This window comes from Typopeltis vanoorti, chromosome 4, assembly GCF_054136105.1.
Source record: "Typopeltis vanoorti isolate ZY-2024b chromosome 4, IOZ_Tvanoo_1.0, whole genome shotgun sequence".
Lineage (NCBI taxonomy): Eukaryota > Metazoa > Arthropoda > Arachnida > Uropygi > Thelyphonidae > Typopeltis > Typopeltis vanoorti.
This window is the reverse complement of record NC_143552.1, coordinates 58,615,210-58,637,431: the sequence shown is the minus strand read 5'-3', so window position 1 is coordinate 58,637,431 and position 22,222 is coordinate 58,615,210. Positions and strand designations below refer to the sequence as shown.

General features: G+C 35.1%; 1 protein-coding gene across 1 annotated transcript in view; it reads right to left on the bottom strand.

Moving 5' to 3' along the window:
• Positions 1-22,222, bottom strand: part of LOC150107342 (uncharacterized) — a 243,496-nt gene that overhangs the window by 151,237 nt on the left and 70,037 nt on the right. The window lies entirely within an intron of this gene.

Here is a 22,222-nt window from a genome sequence, read left to right as displayed (position 1 = left end):
GACATTTTCAATGATTCTGCCTATTTTCATTGTCTTTGTCTTTTTATTGCTGACCTTCATACCATATCTATTACAACAGCTATTCAATTTAGTCAGAGAATCTTGCAGACTTGTAGCGGATTTATTTAGAAGTATAACATCATCTGCATAAAGCAAAGAGCTGACATTAACATCTCCAATTTTGATATCAAAATTGGAGATGTTAATCATAAGGCAAATTCACTGATAAAAGTGAATTTCACAGGCCTGGCAGCTATTTCAAATTTGTTAGATCTCAACAAGAGAGCAAAGACTCTCATTCAATACTAAAGCAACCCAATGTTAGAATTCTATTTTCCATAAGTGAACCCTCGGTCATTGCACATTCACATAAGCTCTCTGGCCAAATTTACAAAACTTCCATAGTTTATACATACATTTGGCTTTGAAATCATGCTGGATCTTTAATATCCACTATTTCCATATAATTATCACCGAAATGAAGACTCTTTCTTTAGTGATTATTATTATGCATCAACCGAGAGTTCACTTATGGAAAATACAACTCTCTGATATTGGATTGCTTTAGTAGAGAATGAGAGTTTTTGCTCTCTCTTTCTGCCTGGTCTCCAAAAAGAATGGTAGGCTTGCATGTTCTGGCAGTGCAACTTTGTCAAGCAAAGGCCTGCCACAGCGGCATTATTTGTGTTTGATTGTGCACGGGGTGAAACTCAGGTCAGTAATCAGACAGAGTGTAGAGATTCATGAGAGATCCAGTTTTGGAGCTACTTGAGAGAGTGACCTTTAGGTTACAAGATTTTGGAAATTAGAAATTTGAACAAATTGAATTGCCTGGTCTCTGAAGAGAACCAACCAGTTTGAAATAGCTGTCAGGTCAGTGAAACCTTATGAAATGCACTAATAAAAGGTGAATGTATGGATGCTTGAGCAGCAGTCATGTTCTTTTAAATAGTGCAAGCTAAGGCAACTCCAATAGTGAAGATTGTATTCACATAAGCTCTATGGTCAAATTTATGAAACTTTCATAGTTTTTACATACATTTGGCTTTGAAATAATGTTGCTTCTTTTATATATATTTATTTATAAAATTAATTTAACTGACTAGAACCCGAGAAAGTATAACAAATAAATCACAACTTTAATAAATCACAACTAGTTTCATCGGTGCTCCGACATCTTCAGGTGAGAAAGAAAAAACATAAAACTTATAAAAATGACAAGGTAAAAAACATGGACTTTCCAGCTTAATAAAAAGTAGTAGAATAGTAACAGTCATATTTGAATAGGTGACCGCGTGCTACCGTTGGCATGAGTTGAATGTGTGCGACAGCTAATTTTAGAGTGTCAGTACTGGATTACTGCACTATGGGAATCAGGCAAATTGTAGCTTAGATTGTTGTTCAAGTGTGAAGGGTCCAGAACTATTTCTTTTGATTCGATAATTCTTCTTTCAAATTCATCCTTGCATATGTATAAATTAGTAGTGCATTCCCAATCAACTTGGTGTGGCCGTTCTTCAAGGTTAGAGTTTGCCGAGAAGAGGACATGACTGGAAAGGGCGCTCGCTCATGTTCTACTGTTTTTTACCTTGTTATTTTTATAAGTCTTATGTTTTTTCTTTCTCATTTGAAGAAGTCGGAGCACCGATGAAACTAGTCGTGATTTATTAAAGGTTTTTGTTATACTTTCTCGGGTTCTAGTCAGTTAAATTAATTTTATAAATGTATACATCCCGAGTAAATCCTAATTTCAATAATTAATATATATATATATATATATATATAACTATTTCTATATCGACTAAACATACACACGTAACCACAGTAATAAGATTTTTAATAAGTTAATATTTCATCCTAAGTATCATAAGACATCTTCAGTACAGTTAATTCAAACAAAACTAGGAATTACATACAGTTAGAAGGTATGTCCTCATGGGGCTTGCGACTTGCAGGCACGGGCATGGCTAACCTGGGGTCCCAGAGCTAAGTATGATCTATTTCAAAGCTTTTGGTCATACTTTTCTCTAACTCTTCCACTTCCTGCTTCTACCCTCATACTAACATTCTTCCTAATGAGGATTCTTTATTTAAAACTTTCTGTCTGTCTCTTTTCTTGCTTACTAACCTCAGGAGGAGGTCCTCCATTCTCTCTGAAGCTATTAGAATACTCGAGGACCAGGGGTGTTTCCTCCTCTTTCAACTAACCACTAATAATTATAGTAGTGGGCAGCAGCGCTACTTGTATTAACCTCCTGTAGCATACATGTTACAATACTGCGATGTGGAAGGCAAGGGAAAACCACCACATTACATTCCCAAGTAAAAGCAGCAATGGAAGTTAAAAATGAAATCAAGATTGGTGATGGAGCCTTCACTGAAGGAGTCATGCCCGGCAGGAGAAGTAACCGGGCTTCTCAGGTCAACAGCCAACGAAATCCTGGTACTTATTCAAAAATGAAGACAAGAAATAAGCTGAATATTGGAACATGGAATGCAAGAACACTGCTAGAACCAGGTAAAATAAAAAATGTGAAAAAAGAAATGGAAAGACTTGAAATAGACATTCTAGGCATTAGTGAGACGAGATGAGAGGGACAGGGTGATTTCTGGAGTGGAGAATTTCGGATAATATATTCAGGACAAAAGAAGGGCGAGTCAGGTGCTGCAATAATGCTTCATAAAAAAGTTGTAAAATTAATCACTACAATAATTAACTATAGTGACAAAATCATGGCGATAAGCATTCAAAATGAACCAGTAAACCTCAATATTATAATGGTCTACGTGCCAACATCACAACATAGCGATGAAGAAATAGAAGAAATTTATGAACAAATAGAAGAAATCTGGAGCAGCTTTAAAGACAGAGACAATACAATAATAATGGGAGATTGGAATGCTATAGTGGGAGAAGAGAGCAATGATAATGTTTCAGGAAGATTTGGTTTTGGACGTAGGAATGAAAGAGGAAAGCAATTAATAGAATTTTATACACAAAAACAGTTAGTTATAGCAAATACACTATTTCAAGCTCCAAAAAGAAGAAGATACACCTGGAAAGCACCTGGGGATTCAAATAGATATTAAATAGATTATATATTGGTCAAGAAAAGATACAGAAACCAAATAAAAAATTGCAAAAGCTATCCAGGTGCCGACATTAGTAGTCACCATAATCTTGTCTTAATGAAAACAGAACTGAAACATAGGAAAACAAATCCAAAGATACAAACCAATAAGATGGAACCTGGAAAAATTAAAGAGTAAAGAAGTAAAGAGAGGATACCACGAGGCAACTGATCATAACATTACAGAAAACATAAATAGTCAGAATAATATTGAAAACCAATGGAATATGATTAAAGAGTTAATTACAAATTCATCAAATCGATTATATTGAAAAATGCAGAAAAAGAAAAAAGAAAACATTGGATAACAGATGAAATACTTAGCCTTAAGGATGAAAGAAGAAAATATAAAAATGCTGTTAAAGAAGAAGATGTGGCCAAATACAAGTATCTTAAAAATCAAATTACAAGAAAATGTAGACAAACCAAAAAAGAATACCTGGAAGAACAGTGTAATAACATAGATGAATTATTTAAAAAAGAAAACATAGAGAAAGCTTATAAAGAAATTAACAAACTGACTTTCAAATTTAATATGAACAGAAAAAACAATGCCATCAAAGATGAAAATGGAAAATTACTAATAGAATCCGAGGATATATTAATGGAATGGAAGAATTATCTTGAAAATCGCTATAATGGCGACGAACTTGATGTTGATATCAGCATAGAATAATGCAAACAAATGCAGCCAATTTAGAACAATAGCTTTAATCCCACATGTTAGCAAAATTCTGCTAAAAATTATTCAAAATAGAATTTATTCAAAAATAGATCGTCTATTGGATGAAGACCAATTTGGATTCAGAAAGAATAAAGGAACAAGAGAGGCAATACTCTGTTTAAGAACAATAATAGAGAGAAGATTAGACCTTAGTCAAAATACTTACATTTGCTTCCTTGATTTAGAGAAAGCGTTTGATAAAGTAAACCAGCAAATACTCCTAAATTGTCTAACTAATATCGGCATAGATTTGAGGGATAGGAAAATAATTTATCAAATTTACAAAAATCAAAATGGATGGATTAAAATCAATGATATGGAGAAAATAATAAATATCAGGAGTGGAGTAAGACAAGGATGTACACTTTCACCACTTTTATTTAATTTATATATTGAAAAGGCCATTCAGGAAACTAAAGATAAAATAAATAGTGGCATAAAGATAAATGGTGAGCAAGTCATGTGTATAAGATTTGCTGATGACATAGCCCTTGTAGTAGAAAACAGAAGAACGTTAAAAACAATGCTAGAATTACTAAATAATAACCTTGAAAAATATAAAATGAAAATCGACACAGATAAGACTAAAATCATTGTTACAGGCAAAATCCCTATCAATACAGAGCATATAGACATCAGTGGGGAACAAATAAAACAAGTGAAAAGCTTTAAATATTTAGGAAGCCTAATAACAGAAGATGGCAGAACAAGAGAAGACATAAGATCAAGAATAAACAACGCAAAAGCCCAATTCTCTAAGATGAAAAGCATTTTAACAGGAAACCTCAACCTACAATTGAAAAAAATATTAGTAAAGACATTGATATGGAGCATTCCACTGTATGGATGTGAAACCTGGATTCTAGGCAGAGAAGATGTAAGAAGATTGGAGGCTTTTGAAATGTGGTGCTGGCGTCGCATGAACAAAATAAAATGGACAGAAAAAATCAAACCAACAAGTCCTGAGAGAGATAAACGAAACAAGAACTCTAATGAAATCGATCAAAATTAGAAGGGATAGGTGGTTTGGACATATACTTCGACATGATGGACTGGTGAAAAGAATAACTGAAGGCAAAATAGAGGGGAAAAGAAGAAGAGGCAGACCAAGGAAAAGCTTTCTTGACCAAGTCAAAGACAGCATGGGTTTGAGGAGTTACCAGGAGGTTAAGAAGAAAGCCAATGACAGAGCGGAATGGAGGAAATTGCTGGTGAGCTACCAGTCCCAAGACTGATGCAACTGATGATGAGGAGGCATGCTTACAATGGAATCCCTCTATGCATGCAGTAACATGTTATAGAATTAAATTAAAATATAACTGAAAAAACAAAATAGATTACATTAAAACGAGTTAACATATAAAATTATTTTACACAATTTAGGATGACAATTTCCCAGACTTTAGGGATAGTAACAACATCATTATGGTTCAAATCAAGTTTGTGATGTAGGGCTTCAGCACTTTCTTTATATAAACATTCATGTTTATATGAAGATCTATGTTGTCCTACTATGAACAGATAGGTATATCAATTAACAAACACATTAGAAACATCGACCATATCCGTCTCATCAAACTGCAGAAATCTGGCTTTGCACAATATGGAATTGAAAATCCAAACCATAGGATCCATTGGAAGAAAAACCAAACTTTTACATAGATCTTCATATAAACACGAGCGTTTATATAAAGAAAGTGCTGAAGCCCTACATCACAGACCTAATTTGAACTGTAATGACGTTCTTATTATCCCTGAAGTATGGGAAATTGTCATCCTAAATTGTGTAAAATAATTTTATATGTTATCCCATTTTAATGTAATCTTTTTTTTCTTCAGTTATATTTTAATTTAATTCCATAACACGCTACTGCACGCATAGAGGAATTCCATTGTAAGCATGCACCCCAACTGTATGTAATTCCTAGTATTGTTTGAATTAACTGTACTGAAGATGTCCTATGATACTTAGGATGAAATATTTACTTATTAAAAATCTTATTACTGTGGAAACATGTGTATGTTTAGTCATGAATGCTCCACAGGTTTCATTATACAACAAACTATTTCTATATAGCTAAGCACAGTATGGTATATACAGATACAGAGAAAGCTGAAGTTCTTGCAATCTGGACTGCTGTTAGTGGTTGTTGGATTGAAGAGAACCAATCAGTTTGAAATAGTTTGTCAGGCTAGTGAAACCTTATCAAATACACTAATAAAAGGCTAATTTACAGATGCTTGGGCAGTAATCATGTTCTTTTAAGTATGCTAAGGCAACTCAGATGCTGAGGATTATATTCACTTAAGCTGTCTGGTCAAATTTACGAAACTTTCATAGTTTCTACATACATTTGGCTTTGAAATAATGTTGGATCTTTAATATCCACTATTTCTATTTAACTCACAATTTAATTTTCAATACCCAACTTGAAATCCAACACAAACTGATTTACACCAATAAGCATCACCAGCAAAACAACAACTAAAACAAGAAATTGTTCAGCTTTCCCCTTTATCAAACCTTTCAACACACCTCTGACATAAGACTAACATTAAATGCCTTGTACAAATTTCTCAACATCAACAAGCACCTTCATTAACCAACAACTTTTTTTTGCAATAAGAAGCATTAAAAAAAAATCACTTTCATATGTGATTATACTATCTAGCAAAAAAGAAAAGGTAATAATTAAATGGCAAGATATCCAAGGAATGTGAAGAATTGGATAGAATTTTCCAAACAAGTCTAACCAAACCTACAAGGATTTGTACCTTGTAGCATTTTATGCCCAGTTTTAACACAAAGTAAACATACTAACATAACTGTAATCCTCTGAGATCCTCTACATTAGTTAGGTCCTCTACATTAAAGTTAGATAAGGAATGGACATACCATGATACTTCTGAATCTTGTCCAAAACATCTGACAATATTCCACAAGTAAGACTGTTATCCGAATTCAAAAGGAAGCAAAATAAACTTGTGACATGAACAGGAGAGTGGGTGGCCAACAGAAAGTAATGCATTGAGGTGCTGAGTCTTAGAGAATGAATGAAACCAGTGATGTACCATTGTCTTGTACTCTGACCATTGTTATTTAACTTACATATTAATGACACTGGAGATGGACTAGAGGAAAATTAGTGTTAAGTTAGGCAAGTGATAATGGCCATATCTAAAGAAACCAATGGAGTGACTTGAACAGACTAATTCTATTGACAGATGTTAGTCAGTTAATGAGTGTCAATTTCTAAATGTAAGGTAAAGTTGTGCATCATGGACAAAGGAACACTACAGGCTGGGTATCATATTAATGGGAATTTGCTGCAAGCAGTAAATGAAGCTTAAGACTTGGGGAATTACAACTGACAGTCAGTTTAAATTTAGAGCCACATTAGTAGTCTAAACTTGAACTTACTGGATTGAATAAATGCAATTTATAAGGATTTGATAAAACGACACCTAGATTACTGTGTCCATATATGGTCTCCTGTGTTACAAGAAGATGGGGAAATGCTTAAAAGATCTGGAGATGGTAACCAAGCTGATAACCAACCTATAGAAATGCAAATATGAGGAAATAATGAGAGAATGTGGTCTCTGAAGTCAGAAAAATATGACAGAAACATACAATTAGTAAGCAATTACAAGATACTGCAGCTTACAATTGGTGCAAGCAACAGAACTCGAGATAATCTCTGAAAACTGGCTAAGGGTATGGCTAGGAAGTATGCAAGGTCAAGATTCTTTTCGTGGTAAGTAATAAATTGAAGGAATGGGCTACTGTTAGATGTTGAGAGTACATCTTCATTGAATATGTTCACTATTCACTGAAGTAGAGGTATGAGCAAGGAAGTCTTAACAAGTTTGAGCATTCTGGGCTAAAAAAATTTGGCACCTTAATCACATTCGATTCACCAATAATTAAATAATACATATAATTAATTAAATAACTTTCATTGCAAAAACTTTTATTTTAAAATATATCGACATTGCACATTTTTATTTAATTCAACAATATTTATAATACTGTTGAATTAAAATTCAACATACTCAGTTTGTAAGCACCCTTGGATCAATGGCACCTGTGGGGTAGCTCATTTAGCCCAATGGATAAGGAGGCCCTGGGTATGAGAAGCATACATAATAATAATTTAAGCATGAAAAAAAAAAAAAAAAGCCTACTCCAAAAAACTAAAGTAACTATTTTTTTATTCATTCTATTTTGAAGAACCGCATTTCACATTTGCCAGGTATCTCATGACCTCAGCATCACTTGCTCTTTAATCAAAGTGCATTAGATAAGTGTCATCTACAAAGCCATCAACATGATAACATTTTGATCTTTGTCAAAATGTTAACTTGGCAAAAACCGCACAGACTTTTCTTTATTTTTGTTAACCTAACCTGATATCAGATACAGTTACTGCAGATCTGAAACAGCAGAACATGCACTCAAAAAGAAAGAACAACTTGATATGAAAAATTATCACATTACCAATATATTGCTTCCCCAAAAATTTATAAATGATGCTTAAAAATAGAAGACACATGCATAACTAAAAGAATATGCAATTTATTCCAGGTAGTAACTTTGGTGAGCATTACAAATGAACCCTACTAGAAGTCCCTCTATATCAATATCTGGGAACCCCAACTTTTATATATGTAGTCATTTCACAATAGCAAACTTATAGGTGAGCTCACTCATTATAAACAAATTACTGATTAGCCTTAGACAAATTTCCACTTCAGTGCTATGCAAAAAATACTACGCAAACCTTCCACCTATAACAACCTATCTTTGACTGACACCAACAAGTTTGCTTATAATGAGAGATAAATGTACAGCATTTCACCTTCCTTGGCACCATTTCATGATGATGTATTATAGGATTCCACTACCTTAAAAAAAAGTCTATTTCTTATATGCAATAATGTGACAAAGTACTATTGTGCAGTTTTAGTATTCTGTCTTAAATTCACTTTTCATTTATCATAATAATGTGTGCATTTCATTAATTAGAAACTATAACAATGTCCTTTTCTCAAAGACTGTGGCTAGTATTTATGTTATTTATTCCTTTATATGTATTGTACTTTCCTGTTTCTAAATCAGAACTTCATAATTCAATAACTACATCTAAAATGCTTTAGCAGTATAAGTTAATGCAACCATATTACTGAGGACACTTATTAACTAAATTGTAATATAAATGCATATTACATTCAGTTCAGCATTTAAAATATAGTTTTTTATTTATTTTATTTTTTTAACTAAATGATTTAAGGAAAGTACAACGTCAACTAGAATAGATAAAATAAATTTTAATATACTTCAATATTTCAGCAACATCACATTGCCATTTTCAAGAAACTTAAGAACAAGACACGTGCAAGCAGGCACAACAAACAGTAAATGAGAAAGAAGCAGGACGCTATTATTTCTCCTAAAGTCCTAATGGTGCCCCCTAGTGGGCAATGTTGATATTCTTGGGCGATTGGGCTGAGGTCTTCTGATGTAGGTTTCCCAAATTTGAGGCAGTCTCATGCAGCCAAATTTGTTGAGGTTTGGATTGTTTCTTAGTGCTAACGCTGATTCCATGAAAAGCCTTTCATATTTGTATTTACTACGGTGTATGATCGTGGCTTTCTTCCACTGTATTCTATGGCAGGTATCCAGCACGTGGTCAGAAGACCAGAGTGGCTGTATTGGTGAAACCGGATGTAGTCCTTGTGTTCTGAGATTCTGATATTGGCTGTCCTGCCTAGTTGGCCAAAGTAGGACAGCTTACAGCTGCAAGGGACCTGGTATACACCAGGTAGGTCTAAGGGGAGGGAGGTTGGTCCTTAGTAGAGCAGATAAGGGATGCCAATTTTTTATATGGTCTGTAACAAGAAGTTAAGTCATGTTTTTTTAAGATTTTTGTAATTTTTTCCGAGATGCCTCGGATATAGGGTATGGTAATGGATTTAGAGTAATCCTTGTTGTGAGGGGAGGTTGTGGTTTACTGGTTTCAATATTTTTTGGAGGGATAGCCATTGGCTGAGAAAGTGTTAAGAATGTGGTTTAGTTCTGTGGTTAGGGCATTGTCATTTGAACAGATAAGTTTAGCCCTGTTGTATAGTGTCTTAATGACTCCATATTGTTGTGAGGAGGGGAGTGGTGGGATTGTTGATGAATGCATCTGCCTGTATGGGTGGGTTTTCTATAGACTGAGAAAACCAAAGTTCCATCAGGCTGGCAGGTGACTAGTATGTCTAAGAAAGGAAGGCAGTTGTTTTTTCCTCTTCCAGGGTGAACATGATTCTGGGGTGTTGGTTGTTTAAGTGTGTTAGGAAGGAGAGGAGCGCATTGGAGCCATGTGGACAAATAGCGAACACATCATCAACATAGCGAAGCCAAATGGTTGGTTTTTGTGGGGCAGAGTTTAAGGCTTGAAATGAATTAAAAATGAAGTTAAAGCTATCAAGACAACTGAATCGTCTAGCCTTCCTAAAATGCTGCCGGGATAACCAGGTAATTCCTAACTGTGTGAAATTAAAACGCCATCTCTCTTTGTAAAAGGCACTTCGAATTTATAACCGTGCCAGCCAAGCCTTACTCAGAGAACAAATTGCTATGACTTGCCATTTCCTGAATGATGCTAACTTAGCTATACAGACACTCGAAGATGACCTTTCAAGCACCTTAAGCCACGAAATTTGGTCTATTTTATACGAAATCTCATGCACTGCAACGGAGAAAGAATTTAAAAAAGTACGAGATCGACACATCAAAAAAGAACTCTATCTCGAAACGGTAGTCAACCTTTCTTCATTTAGTGTAAAACCTGAAGCACTCGACGCCCTTGCACGTGGCCACAACTTTGCCATTACGCTCAGAAGAATACCTGCTGAAGATATTATGATAAGAATTGAATGCAGGATAAGACACCTTCCAAACCTCGTTGCCAACAATGTTCTGACCAAAGCTAAACCACCAAAAGCCAACATACCCAGTAAGGAAATTAAATCTCTACTGGAATTAAAGAAAAATAAGAAAATAATAATCACCAAAACTGATAAAGGGAACACCACAGTATTGCTTAACCAAAAGGATTACACAGGTAAGCTGAAAGCTCTATTGTTAGATCGGGCTACTTACCTCTTTATCAAGTACAATCCCACCTACTCACAAATTAGAAAACTCCACAGGCTCCTTAAGAAGGTCACTTCTTGGCCTGTGGAAATCACTAACAAATTAAAGCCATTTAACTCCATACCCCCCCCCCCCCGTATTTATGGACTCCCAAAAATACATAAGGAAAATGTGCCATTACGTCCCATAGTGGATGGTATTGATTCTCCCACTTACAAACTAGCTAAACATTTGGCCAAAGCTCTCTCACACTATACTGGCAACACACCTTCACACACAAAAAACTCAGCCCACTTCAAACCAAGTATAGAAAACCTTATACTCAAACACACTGACATAATAGTCAGTTTTGATGTCTCCTCCTTATTTACAAATGTCCCACTCAAAGAATCCTTAGAGCTTATCCAAGCTAAATTTTCTCCCGATATTACAACCCTATTTCAGTTCACAATGAACTCAGGCTATTTTGTTTGGCAAGGAAAATTCTACAAACAAATAGATGAGACAGCCATGGGTTCTCCACTCTCCCCACCCTTGGCCAACTTTTATATGGAGACTTTTGAAGAGAAAGCCTTAAACTCTGCCCCACAAAAACCAACCATTTGGCTTCGCTATGTTGATGACGTGTTCGTTATTTGGCCACATGGCTCCGATGCGCTCCTCTCCTTCCTAACACACTTAAACAACCAACACCCCAGAATGAAATTCACCCTGGAAGAGGAAAAAAACAACTGCCTTCCTTTCTTAGACACGCTAGTCACCTGCCAGCCTGATGGAACTTTGGTTTTCTCAGTCTATAGAAAACCCACCCATACAGGCAGATACATTCACCAACAATCCCACCACCCCTTCTCACAACAATATGGAGTCATTAAGACACTATACAACAGGGCTAAACTTATCTGTTCAAATGACAATGCCCTAACCACATTCTCAACACTTTCTCAGCCAATGGCTACCTCCCCCAAAAAATCCAAAAAATATTGAAACCAGTAACACCCCCCCCCCCTCACAACAAGGATTACTCTAAATCCATTACCATACCCTATATCCGAGGCACCTCGGAAAAAATTACAAAAATCTTAAAAAAACATGACTTAACTTCTTGTTACAGATACTGGCTGTCCTGCCTATTTGGCCAAATAGGCAGGACAGCCAATATCAGAATCTCAGAACACAAGGACTACATCCAGTTTCACCAATACAGCCACTCTGGTCTTGCTAACCATGCGCTGGATACCTGCCATAGAATACGGTGGAAGAAAACCATGATCATACACTGTAGTAAATACAAATATGAAAGGCTTTTCATGGAATCAGTGTCAGCCCTAAGAAACAATCCAAACCTCAACAAATTTGGCTGCATGAGACTGCCTCAAATTTGGGAAACCTACATCAGAAGACCTTAGCTCAATCGCCCAAGAATACCAACATTGCCCGCTAGGGGAATTTAGGAGAAATAATAGCTTGCTGCTTCTTCCTCATTTCCTGTTTGTTGTGCCTGCTTGCACGTGTCTTGGTCTTAAGTTTCTTGAAAATGGAAATATTGAAGAATATTAAAATTTATTTTAATGTATATTCTAGTTGACATTGTAATTTCCTTAAATCATTTAGTTAAAAATGCATAACCAACGTCTAAGCCTTTCCACGAGAATTTAAAATATACTTCTTTCTAATGCCAAAATTTACCACTGCTTTTTTTTTTTTTTTAATTAAATCACATGCACAGTTCACTAAACCAAAAGTTCAATAAAAGATTACTGGCACCACCATCTTGCTTACTAAAGAAGTGGCATGAAAAAGATGCGTGAATGCCAGAGCAAGGTTTCCAATGTATCTAGCCTGTCTCACCCACAGTAACAACTGTAGGGGGGAGGTTAATAAATAAGATTAATAGAAAAGTAACATTCAACATATTGCCAGACTTAAGTTGCCAATATCAATGTACTAGAAATAGACAGTATACAATCAATTGACACACAAAATGACATATCCCTTTGGGTAAGACAATTAAATTGCCATTTAGGCTGATGTACGCCATAGCGTGAAGAAAAGATCATATGTCAAGTTGCTTTTTTTTTTTTTTTTTTTAAAGACTCACTGCTTCCAGAAAAAATCTGTGATATAAATCAGGATCTATACAGCATCAGTTCCCCCCCCCCCCCACTTAGTGATATAATCAAATTAAATACCAAGATGAGCTGATCCAAAATTTGAATACTGCCCATTTCTCATGTATCTTCATTGTTCTTTCTTTTTATTTTCTTCTTTTTTTTCCCCAAGGGTTGTCATTCCTGTTTGTTTAAACTATTTGGATCCACAATAACATGAAATGCTAAAAACTATTTTTTAATCTACTTCAAGTAAATCTCCACTTCATTCAATGGTTTCAATACAGATCTAATACTGTCAAGTTTTAGTAGCTAAAACATTCTAGATTGTCAAACTGTATTTATGCTGATTTTTTTTTCTTATCTCAGCAACTGACTAAAGATAAATTTGCTTTGGACTTGACACATATAAATAGTTGCATGTGACCATTAAGCTCCATGCATGTGACTCCTTTTTCATAGGACATTTGATTATGTTCTTAGTTAATTTACCTCTTATGTTCTTAGCCCCCTCTCCATTTGCCTTGCAATTGCTCAATGTGTGAGAGTGATGATAATAAAAAAACTACCTGCATGTTTTTGATGACATGATCTTCCCAGTTTATGGTTACTTAAACAACTGAAACACTGAACATTATTACTTATTACATTCAGAAAAAATAATTTATAACACATATATATATATATATATAATTTACTTGACTACACAGGAAGATGCTATGTATCAGCAGATTAGCACAATAAGTGTAGACTGAACAGTCATTATGGGAGACTTTAACTATGGGGACATCGATTGTAGGGAGGAAGGAGGAGGAGGGCATGGCAAGATGGAAGTGGAATTACATGAAACAACATGTTATAGAGGAGACAATGCATTTGAGGATATTGAATCTGATAATAGCATCAGAAGATGTACCCATAACCAAAGTAGATACTCTGCCTCCAACTGGGGAGAGTGACCATATAGTCTTGTTCTGGGAAGCTGCCAAACACATGGAGTTCTCTATAATAAATTGAGTTTAATCCTTTATCCAAGTGTGAGTAAACAAAGTTTGCACCTGAAAGTATCTTCTCTAAATTCAGAGTAATTTAATAAAAAGGTGGCACACCTTTTGGCAACTCCTATAGGTAAAGATGACCTCGCTATTGCTTCTGCCTGTTATCTCCACTTTTGGGCCTGGCTCCAACTGAAGAGACCTCAATAAAGGTCAAAACCAATCTGGGTAGTGGCCCTTCCCTTAATGCATAACATTATACATATCCACAAGGAGATGTGTTTTGCATTATGGGAGATACTGAGATAGGAGTGATGTTAGCTTGATCCACCTTTTGCAATGAGTTGCCCAGTGTTGTACTACCTTACCCCAGTCCTGAAGATACTTTCAGGCGCAAACTTTGTTTGCTCACACTTGGATAAAGGATTAAACTAAATTTATTATAGTCTAACCAAGTGAAAAATAAACTTTGAACCTGGAGTTCTCTGTCAAGAAAGGGTTTATGTTTAACCATAAGGTTGGTGATTATGAAAGATTCAGGAGTCATCTTGGAACAGTGCCATGGCTTGAGAAGCTACAAGGAAAGAATGTCAGTAGTGCATGTGCAAGTAGTCAGAGATTGCTTGAGAGTATCAGGCTGCATACCAAAGGTCAGGAAGATAAACCAAGTTGGAATTAAGTGGATGAATAGGGATATAAAACAACAGCTGCAAAAAAATAAAGGAAAAAAGTAATCAGCATACTCATGAGCAATACAAAATGCAAACAAGAAGGGTGACTAGGCATGGTAAGAAAGGCCAAACAAACTATGAGAGAGAGAGAATTAGCCAAACAGACCAAAGTAAACCCAAAAGAGTTTTTTCGTTATGTAGCAAGTAAGAGTAAAATGACTATGATAGGATGGCTTTAAGCAATGCTCATGGTAGGCAGGCGACTGAATCAAAAGAAATAGTCGAGCTGCTGAGTGATCATTTTGCAAAGTGTATCATCCAGGTGGTGACTTTACAGTTGCTGCATATCAACATTGAGGTAGATGAACAGGTGTTCAGCATATTAAAAAATATGAATGCAACACAGCAGTGGGACTGGATGGCACATCAGCCTGTGTACTATGTGAATGTGCAAGAGAACTGGCATTGTGTCTGACAAGGTTGTTCAATTTAAGTCTCAGCTCTGGCAGGGTTCCAAGGGAGTGGAAAGAGGGGTTAAGATAGTACCATTGCATAAAAATGGCTCCAAGACAGAGGTAGAAAGCTACAGACCAATTAACATATCAGGAGCAGTTGTTAAAGTATGGGAAAAGTTGATGAAAGGTAAAATACAACAGTGGGTGGATAGGGATGCAGTACTCTTATAGTGGGCAGCATGGCTTTGCAAAGGTAGGTAACTTATTCACATTTTAAAATAAAGTGATAGCAGAATTGGATCAAGGTAATGGCTAAACCATGATACTGTTCGACTTTGCCAAAATACCACGTGGGAAAATTTTTACAAAAACTGGAGCAAATGGGAATGGATATGAGGCTAGCAGCATGGATAGGGATGGTTGACAGACAGACACCAGAGTAGTATACGGGGGAGGGATGGAATCTAGGAGAATGATGGTGAACCAATGGAGCCTCAGGATTCAGTGTAGGGTCACTACTCTTTAATTTGTATATCAATGATATAGGGAAAGATTTAAGAGGAGATACTCAGTTGTTTGCTGATGATGGAAAAGTGAGGAGAGCAATAGTTGATAAAGGTGACATAGATATTTTGCAGGATATCTATGTCACCTTTATTTCATCACAATGCCAATTTATTTATATCAAATAAATTGGCATTGTGAGCAAAGGATAATGATTGCCAATTTAATGTTGCAAAATGTAAGGTTCTGCACTTTGAGTTGAAAAGGTTGTGTAAAAATAATCATAATTTAAAATTCTGGATATTTTAAAAAATTGTTTATGTTAGTACATTATTAGTTTTGGTTTCATAATACGTATTGTCGGCACTTGCAATGTGCCTGTTATCGATGTTATTTTGTCAAAATGAAATATAAAGCATTTAAAAAATTCATGTACTTACTGGATTTGGATAGTTGTGTGTTCCTTTCAAAAATTTTATTGTAGTTTAAAATATTAAGTGTCGTGTTGTTTTATGAAGACATTCTCTTGTTGCTAACAGAGACAACGTGTCAGCCATTATACTTAGCTTCTCGCTTGCCACTTTCATGGAATGCGCATGCTTGCCGAGGAGTTTGATGGGTGATTGACAGCTGACAGAGAGCATTCAGTATTGAAATAACAGGAAGTAAACAAGAGAGTGTTCGGGGAGAAAGGAGAATGCAGGCTGGCAGATATTTAGGTTAGGAGGAACTTAAGTTTTTATGTGACAGTCAGAGGAAAATTAATAGTAGATTCTGAAAAGGGAATCGCAGAGTTATGGGTTTTTAAAGATTTAAGACTGTCAACAAGTGTTGGTAAATAAAGGAAGATATTACAATCGACGTTCTAAAGGAATGTTCGAAGAAACACTGATTGGAAGATTAATAGCAGATTCCAAAAAGGGAATTGTAGAACTGAGTTTTAAGGTGGAAGACTGTCAATAAGTATTCGTAAATAAAAGAAGATATTGTTAATGACTTTCTAAAGGAATGTTCGAAGAAATGCTGACCGGAAAGAATTGCATGAAGTGAAAGTGTTTATACTTAGGTGAATTCAGAATATCTACACTTCAGTGTCAAGAAGAATTAATGTGTGCTACATGAGGCCTTAATAGAGAAACTGGCTATGTACATTTTGTTATTATGTAAACGAAGTGTTTAGTCTAGTAAAATGAGATGAAGTATATCTTAAACAAATCAGTAATAGATTGAGTCAGAGAATGGCTGATCTCTTAACTGTAAGTTTATTTAAAAGGCCTTTGGATCCAATTAATTTGTAGTTAATTATTTAACTTTATTTGAAGTGTATATATTGTTTGTGTTTTATTCAATGTGTTTATTTTGTATTTAGTCTTGAGACAGTGATTTTTTTTTGGATTCTGAAAGAAATAGTTCAAGTCATTGCACCAATCGGAGTGAACCCTTGTGCATATATAGGTACACTCGGAAATAAAAAAAAAAAAATTGTTAGAAACAGAGATTAAATAATACAATTAATCTCATAACAAATAACAGTTGCATACGGTGTATCATATTGATGGTATTGGATTGCAGGAAATCAATGAGGCTAGGGACTTGGGGATAATGGTGGACAGAGTTGAAGTTCAGAGGGCATATTGCAAAAGTTGGAAAACACACTAACAAGTAAAGATAAGGAAGTTATTATCTCTCTCTCTTTATAAGGCTATGATCTGGCCACATCTTGACTACTGCACACAGTCACCTGAGTTTCTTGGGGACCAGGAGGTGGTAGAGAGGATTCAGATACAAGTGACCAAGTTGGTGACAGGTCTGTGGAATACTCCCTATGAGGATAGTTTCAAGGTTTGTGGATTACAAAGTTTAGTTGATTAGGAGGAAAAGATGGGAAATGATAGATACTTTTAAGATATTAAATGGGTTTTATAAAATTGATGCAACTGAAATTTTTCAATATATGGAAGGGTCTCCCACGATGAGTCTCCAGACTCCATGGAGATGCTATAAATAATACAAATAAAAATAATATTAAAAAGAAAGGATATGTCCATTATTCTTTCAGAATCAAATAGATGAAACTAAAAAATTTCAAAAAAATCCATTCATTCCTTCAAAGACCAAAGAATTCAGGATTCTTTCACTAACTGAATAAACTACTGTAATAAATGTTGCATGAAGATCAGCAATAAAAAAACAGACAACTATGAAAATAGGCAGAAATATGGAAAACATCAACTGCATCCTGAATGGAGAACCTGTGGAACAAGTAAATTTTTTTCAGTTATTTAAGCTCAATTTTTTGTGAAGATGTAAACTGATTTTGGAAATAGATAACAGAATAAACAAAGCTGGTATGGTTGTGAGTCAGGTGAATAAATTTATACAGAATAAAAGAGAAATCAGCCAAAACACTAGCATTATGTAAAATTGAATTACACCAATTTTAATATATAGATCTAAGAACTTGGTTAGAAATAAAACATTTGATCAGATTACAGACCACAGATATGAGAGTTTCTGAAAAAAATTAAGTGAGCGAACAAAAAACAAAGGAAAAAGCAGCATCATATTAAAAATGAAGATATCAGGAAGGAACCTGACATTGTTAACATTCAAGAATGTGTAAGCAAAGCTGAGCTAAGATAGTACAAGTCACTTTAATATAATATAAAAGTTAGCAAAACAAATCTTTGATGTCAGGAAAACGATCTACAGGAAAAACAAAATATAAGATCTGAAAATAAGGGAGTCCTAGCAAACAAGACAAATCAGGAGAAAAAACTTGGATAGAAAGTTAGTAATAATGTAAACTTAGTTATATAGTGCTCTCACAGTATCTTATACATCTCTTGTTCCATGCCTTTTATACCCTGATATGTACCCTCTTGATTAGATATCAGGATTTGATGACAATATGATTTCTTTCTTTTCAAGAGATTTACGATACTAAATTCAAGCCTTTTGGATTATAACTAAGAATGTTATAACCAGGACTACTCCAGAAATCCACTTGCCAGTGACAAGGGAATTTTTAGCATCCTTCTAAATGTATTAAAAATATATTATTCTTGGCATAATTTGCACTTAAAAAAATAATAATAATAAATATATCATGTTCACTGTCAAGTTATCTGATCATGAGGGCTGCTAATGAATTTATTAAAGAAGTTTTATTTCTAACCAGGAGATAATATCTTTATCTATTAATAAAACAAAAACAGAAATTAAAATCTCAACCTGCCATACTTCTTTCCCTAACAGCTGTCCTGTCATCATTGGTGTAACATAGCAATTGATAAACATTTTTTCTTTCTATACCAAGACTTCATAATATCCACTACTGATTTCCAAAAATTCCCTCATCATGAAAATCAAGTCTGGCTCCACAGTCAGTGCTCCCTACTTTCTTGTTTTTATGAATTTTATTATTTGTCTTTCCTATTAAATTATTGTTTACGGATAAGGTTGTGGAGAGAAGTTCCACAACCTTTTGAGATGGAATTTTTAGATAACTTAGTGTAAGTTGGTATTCAGATAATGCATGCAAAGAGCTAATCAGTTGAACAAAAAAAAAAAAAAAAAAAAAAAAAAAAAATCTAATAGGTGAAGGAATAATGTATTTGATAAAAACATTTGGCAAAAATGAATCAGAAATTGCCACAGCAGTCTCAATATTTGATACACTTACCAGGTTTAAAGATCTGGAAGATTCAGAGAAAAAAGAAATTAAGATTTTGGATAAATATTTCAGGAAATATTTTGATGATAATGAAGAAATGGTTTCAACAAATTTCATGAAAGAGTGATTCAAAGTTTTAGGGAAGCATTTAAACATACAAAACCATTTTGAAAGAACAATAAATAATGGGGAGGGATTTCCATTTCTCTCAAAACTGCTTGTAATTATAGCCATTATACCAGTAAGTATATCATCATGTGATCAAGGTTTTAGTCAAATGAATCTAATAAAAGGGAAAGTTGAGGTCATCAATGAATTCCTCCACTCTGAATGACTCATTGAGGAATATATGAATGGAGTTTCTTTGCAGGATTTTGGTCAGGATAATCAAGAAAAGACAACTGGAGACCATATGAAGCCTTTAAGTAAATGAGATATGCTGTGGCATACATTTTAAATGATCATTAAAAGAAAGGATATTTCTATATAATTACATGTAATGTGTAATAAGAAATAAAGAACGTATTACTTTGTTTTGTCATAGATCCTAACATTTAGTTTTTATCAAATATCATCTATAACAACATAGGTAAAGTTTTCCTTGCCCAAGGTATTAGGAGAGTAAAAATTTTTTATGGCTAGTAGATTTAAGCTTTATTTCTGGGGCCTTGGTGATAAGTAAGAATGTTCTTAGGCTATAATCTACAATTATAGCCAAGCTACGAACATGTTAGAAAATATACTGCACCCACTTATAGTTCCTATTTCAGATAAGAAAATACTATTCATTTAGTATAAAAAATAAAAAAAAATTAAAAAAATCAGCTAATGCCTTTTTATTCCCTTATAGGGAGTAGGTGAGGCCTTTATACCCTATCTAGCTTTTTGGAGACTGAGTGGGCAGTTCAATCTCCACTGGTACCCAATCAGAGATAGCTGGCCCAAGGCTATCACTAATTAAGGGGCATGCAGTGAAGAGAGACGAATTAACAAGTGCCACCATCTCGTGGTCCCTAACTCTAACACTCGTATTTAATGTCTGAAATAATGTGGGTTCTATGGTCGATTTTTCTGAATTTATGGGACTAAAAACCCGAGTTTCCGGGAGAAAAAACCCACTTACCTGTGCCAGAGATTGATTAACCCAGGAACCGGTCAAAAAAAAGCTTAGAAAAATTTCTTCTAGTCACCGACTAGATTCGAAACCAAGAAGTCTTCCTTCATGCGGTCAAGCACCGTGATGTGCAAATGTCACATCCACTGAGCTACATAGGCTCATTTAGTATAATAATTTTTTTTTTTTTCCTGCAAAATAAAATCTAAAGTGGAGCTCATCTAAGATTTGTCTAGTACTCCTTAATATCTTCAAATTTTACAAATTTTTTGCTTAAAATTCTTTGACATTTTCGATGTCAAATTTTTCATCACGACTTTTAATCAAAACAGTATTATTTTCTGTGGCACAAGAGAGGAAGGGAATAAAAAATAAGAGATGATATATATACTTGCAATACTAGCTTTTATGAAACATCAAATGATGTACATGATTATACTGTGTTGTGTAAGATGAATACAGCAGCTCAAAATTTCCAAGACTTTGAAGTATGAGAATATCTCTATATTGAGAAGTCACAAAATTTTCTCACGGCATCAATACTTTGAATTTTATACATACCTTCCCCCCCAACTTAAAAATAAGCTTTTATGAGTTTGGCTTCTATTGTCCCCTGACGGGTTAGCACTTTCCCCTCATGGTTTTGCCTCATTGGTTTCACCTACCTCTGTAGTCTCTACTAATACTTAACCATTATTATGTTTTAATTATTAGCAACTGACTTTTCATGAACTTTATTAGCCCAAGTTTCTGCATTATACAAAGTATCTGCTTTATATACATAGCTTGTAAAGAAGACAACAGACACCACAGTGTGAGGAACAAATAATCATGGTGCCAACCTTAATAAGGTGGATACCATGGCTGCAGTAATCCTACGGGGCATACTTTCCACAAGTGTAGAGTAGCGATCAATGGGAATTTCAGACCATTCTTCCTGTAGGCATGTAATGAGGTCTTGGACTGTTGTGGGGTTGTCATCCCTTGATCTCACAAAATGCTCCAGTTCATCCCATAGATGTTCAACAGGGTTGAGATCAGGGCTCTGTGGAGGCCAGTCAAGTGTGGTGACATTCATCTGCACAAACCACACGGTTACAGCAACAGCCTAACAGCACAGTAGGAAGCATTGTCCAGAATGTTCAGATATCTCTCAGAGTTCAATATTCATGGTACTACAAACAGGGCTCAGGACAAACCAGGAATATCAAGACAGCACACTGCCACCTCTGAATTTCATAGTTGGGATTATGCTCTGGTAAGAGATGTTCACCAGGCATCCAACACACCCACACCCATCGATCTGCTCAATAGAGGGTATAATGTGATTCGTCACTCCATAACACAGCTTTCCAAGCTTTCATGTCCCACTGTACACACTCTTTGCACCACTGAAGATGATGCTGCATGTTGGTTCGGGTAATGTGGGGCTTGCATAATATGGTCCTACCATGGAAACCATCCTGTGAACCTCAGTTCTGAATGTTTCTGTGCAGATTTGTGTTCCAGTCAATGATGGAACTCTGCATTCAACATGTAAGCAGATGAATGGCGGTTTTTACATATTATCCTTCGTAGCACCTTACTCACATTCAGTGAATGTGGAGAGTTGTCCACTGTGTGCAGCACTTTCAGGTGACTACCTGCTCTTCCATCTCAGTATGGTATCATTGATACCATACTGAGATGGAACAGGG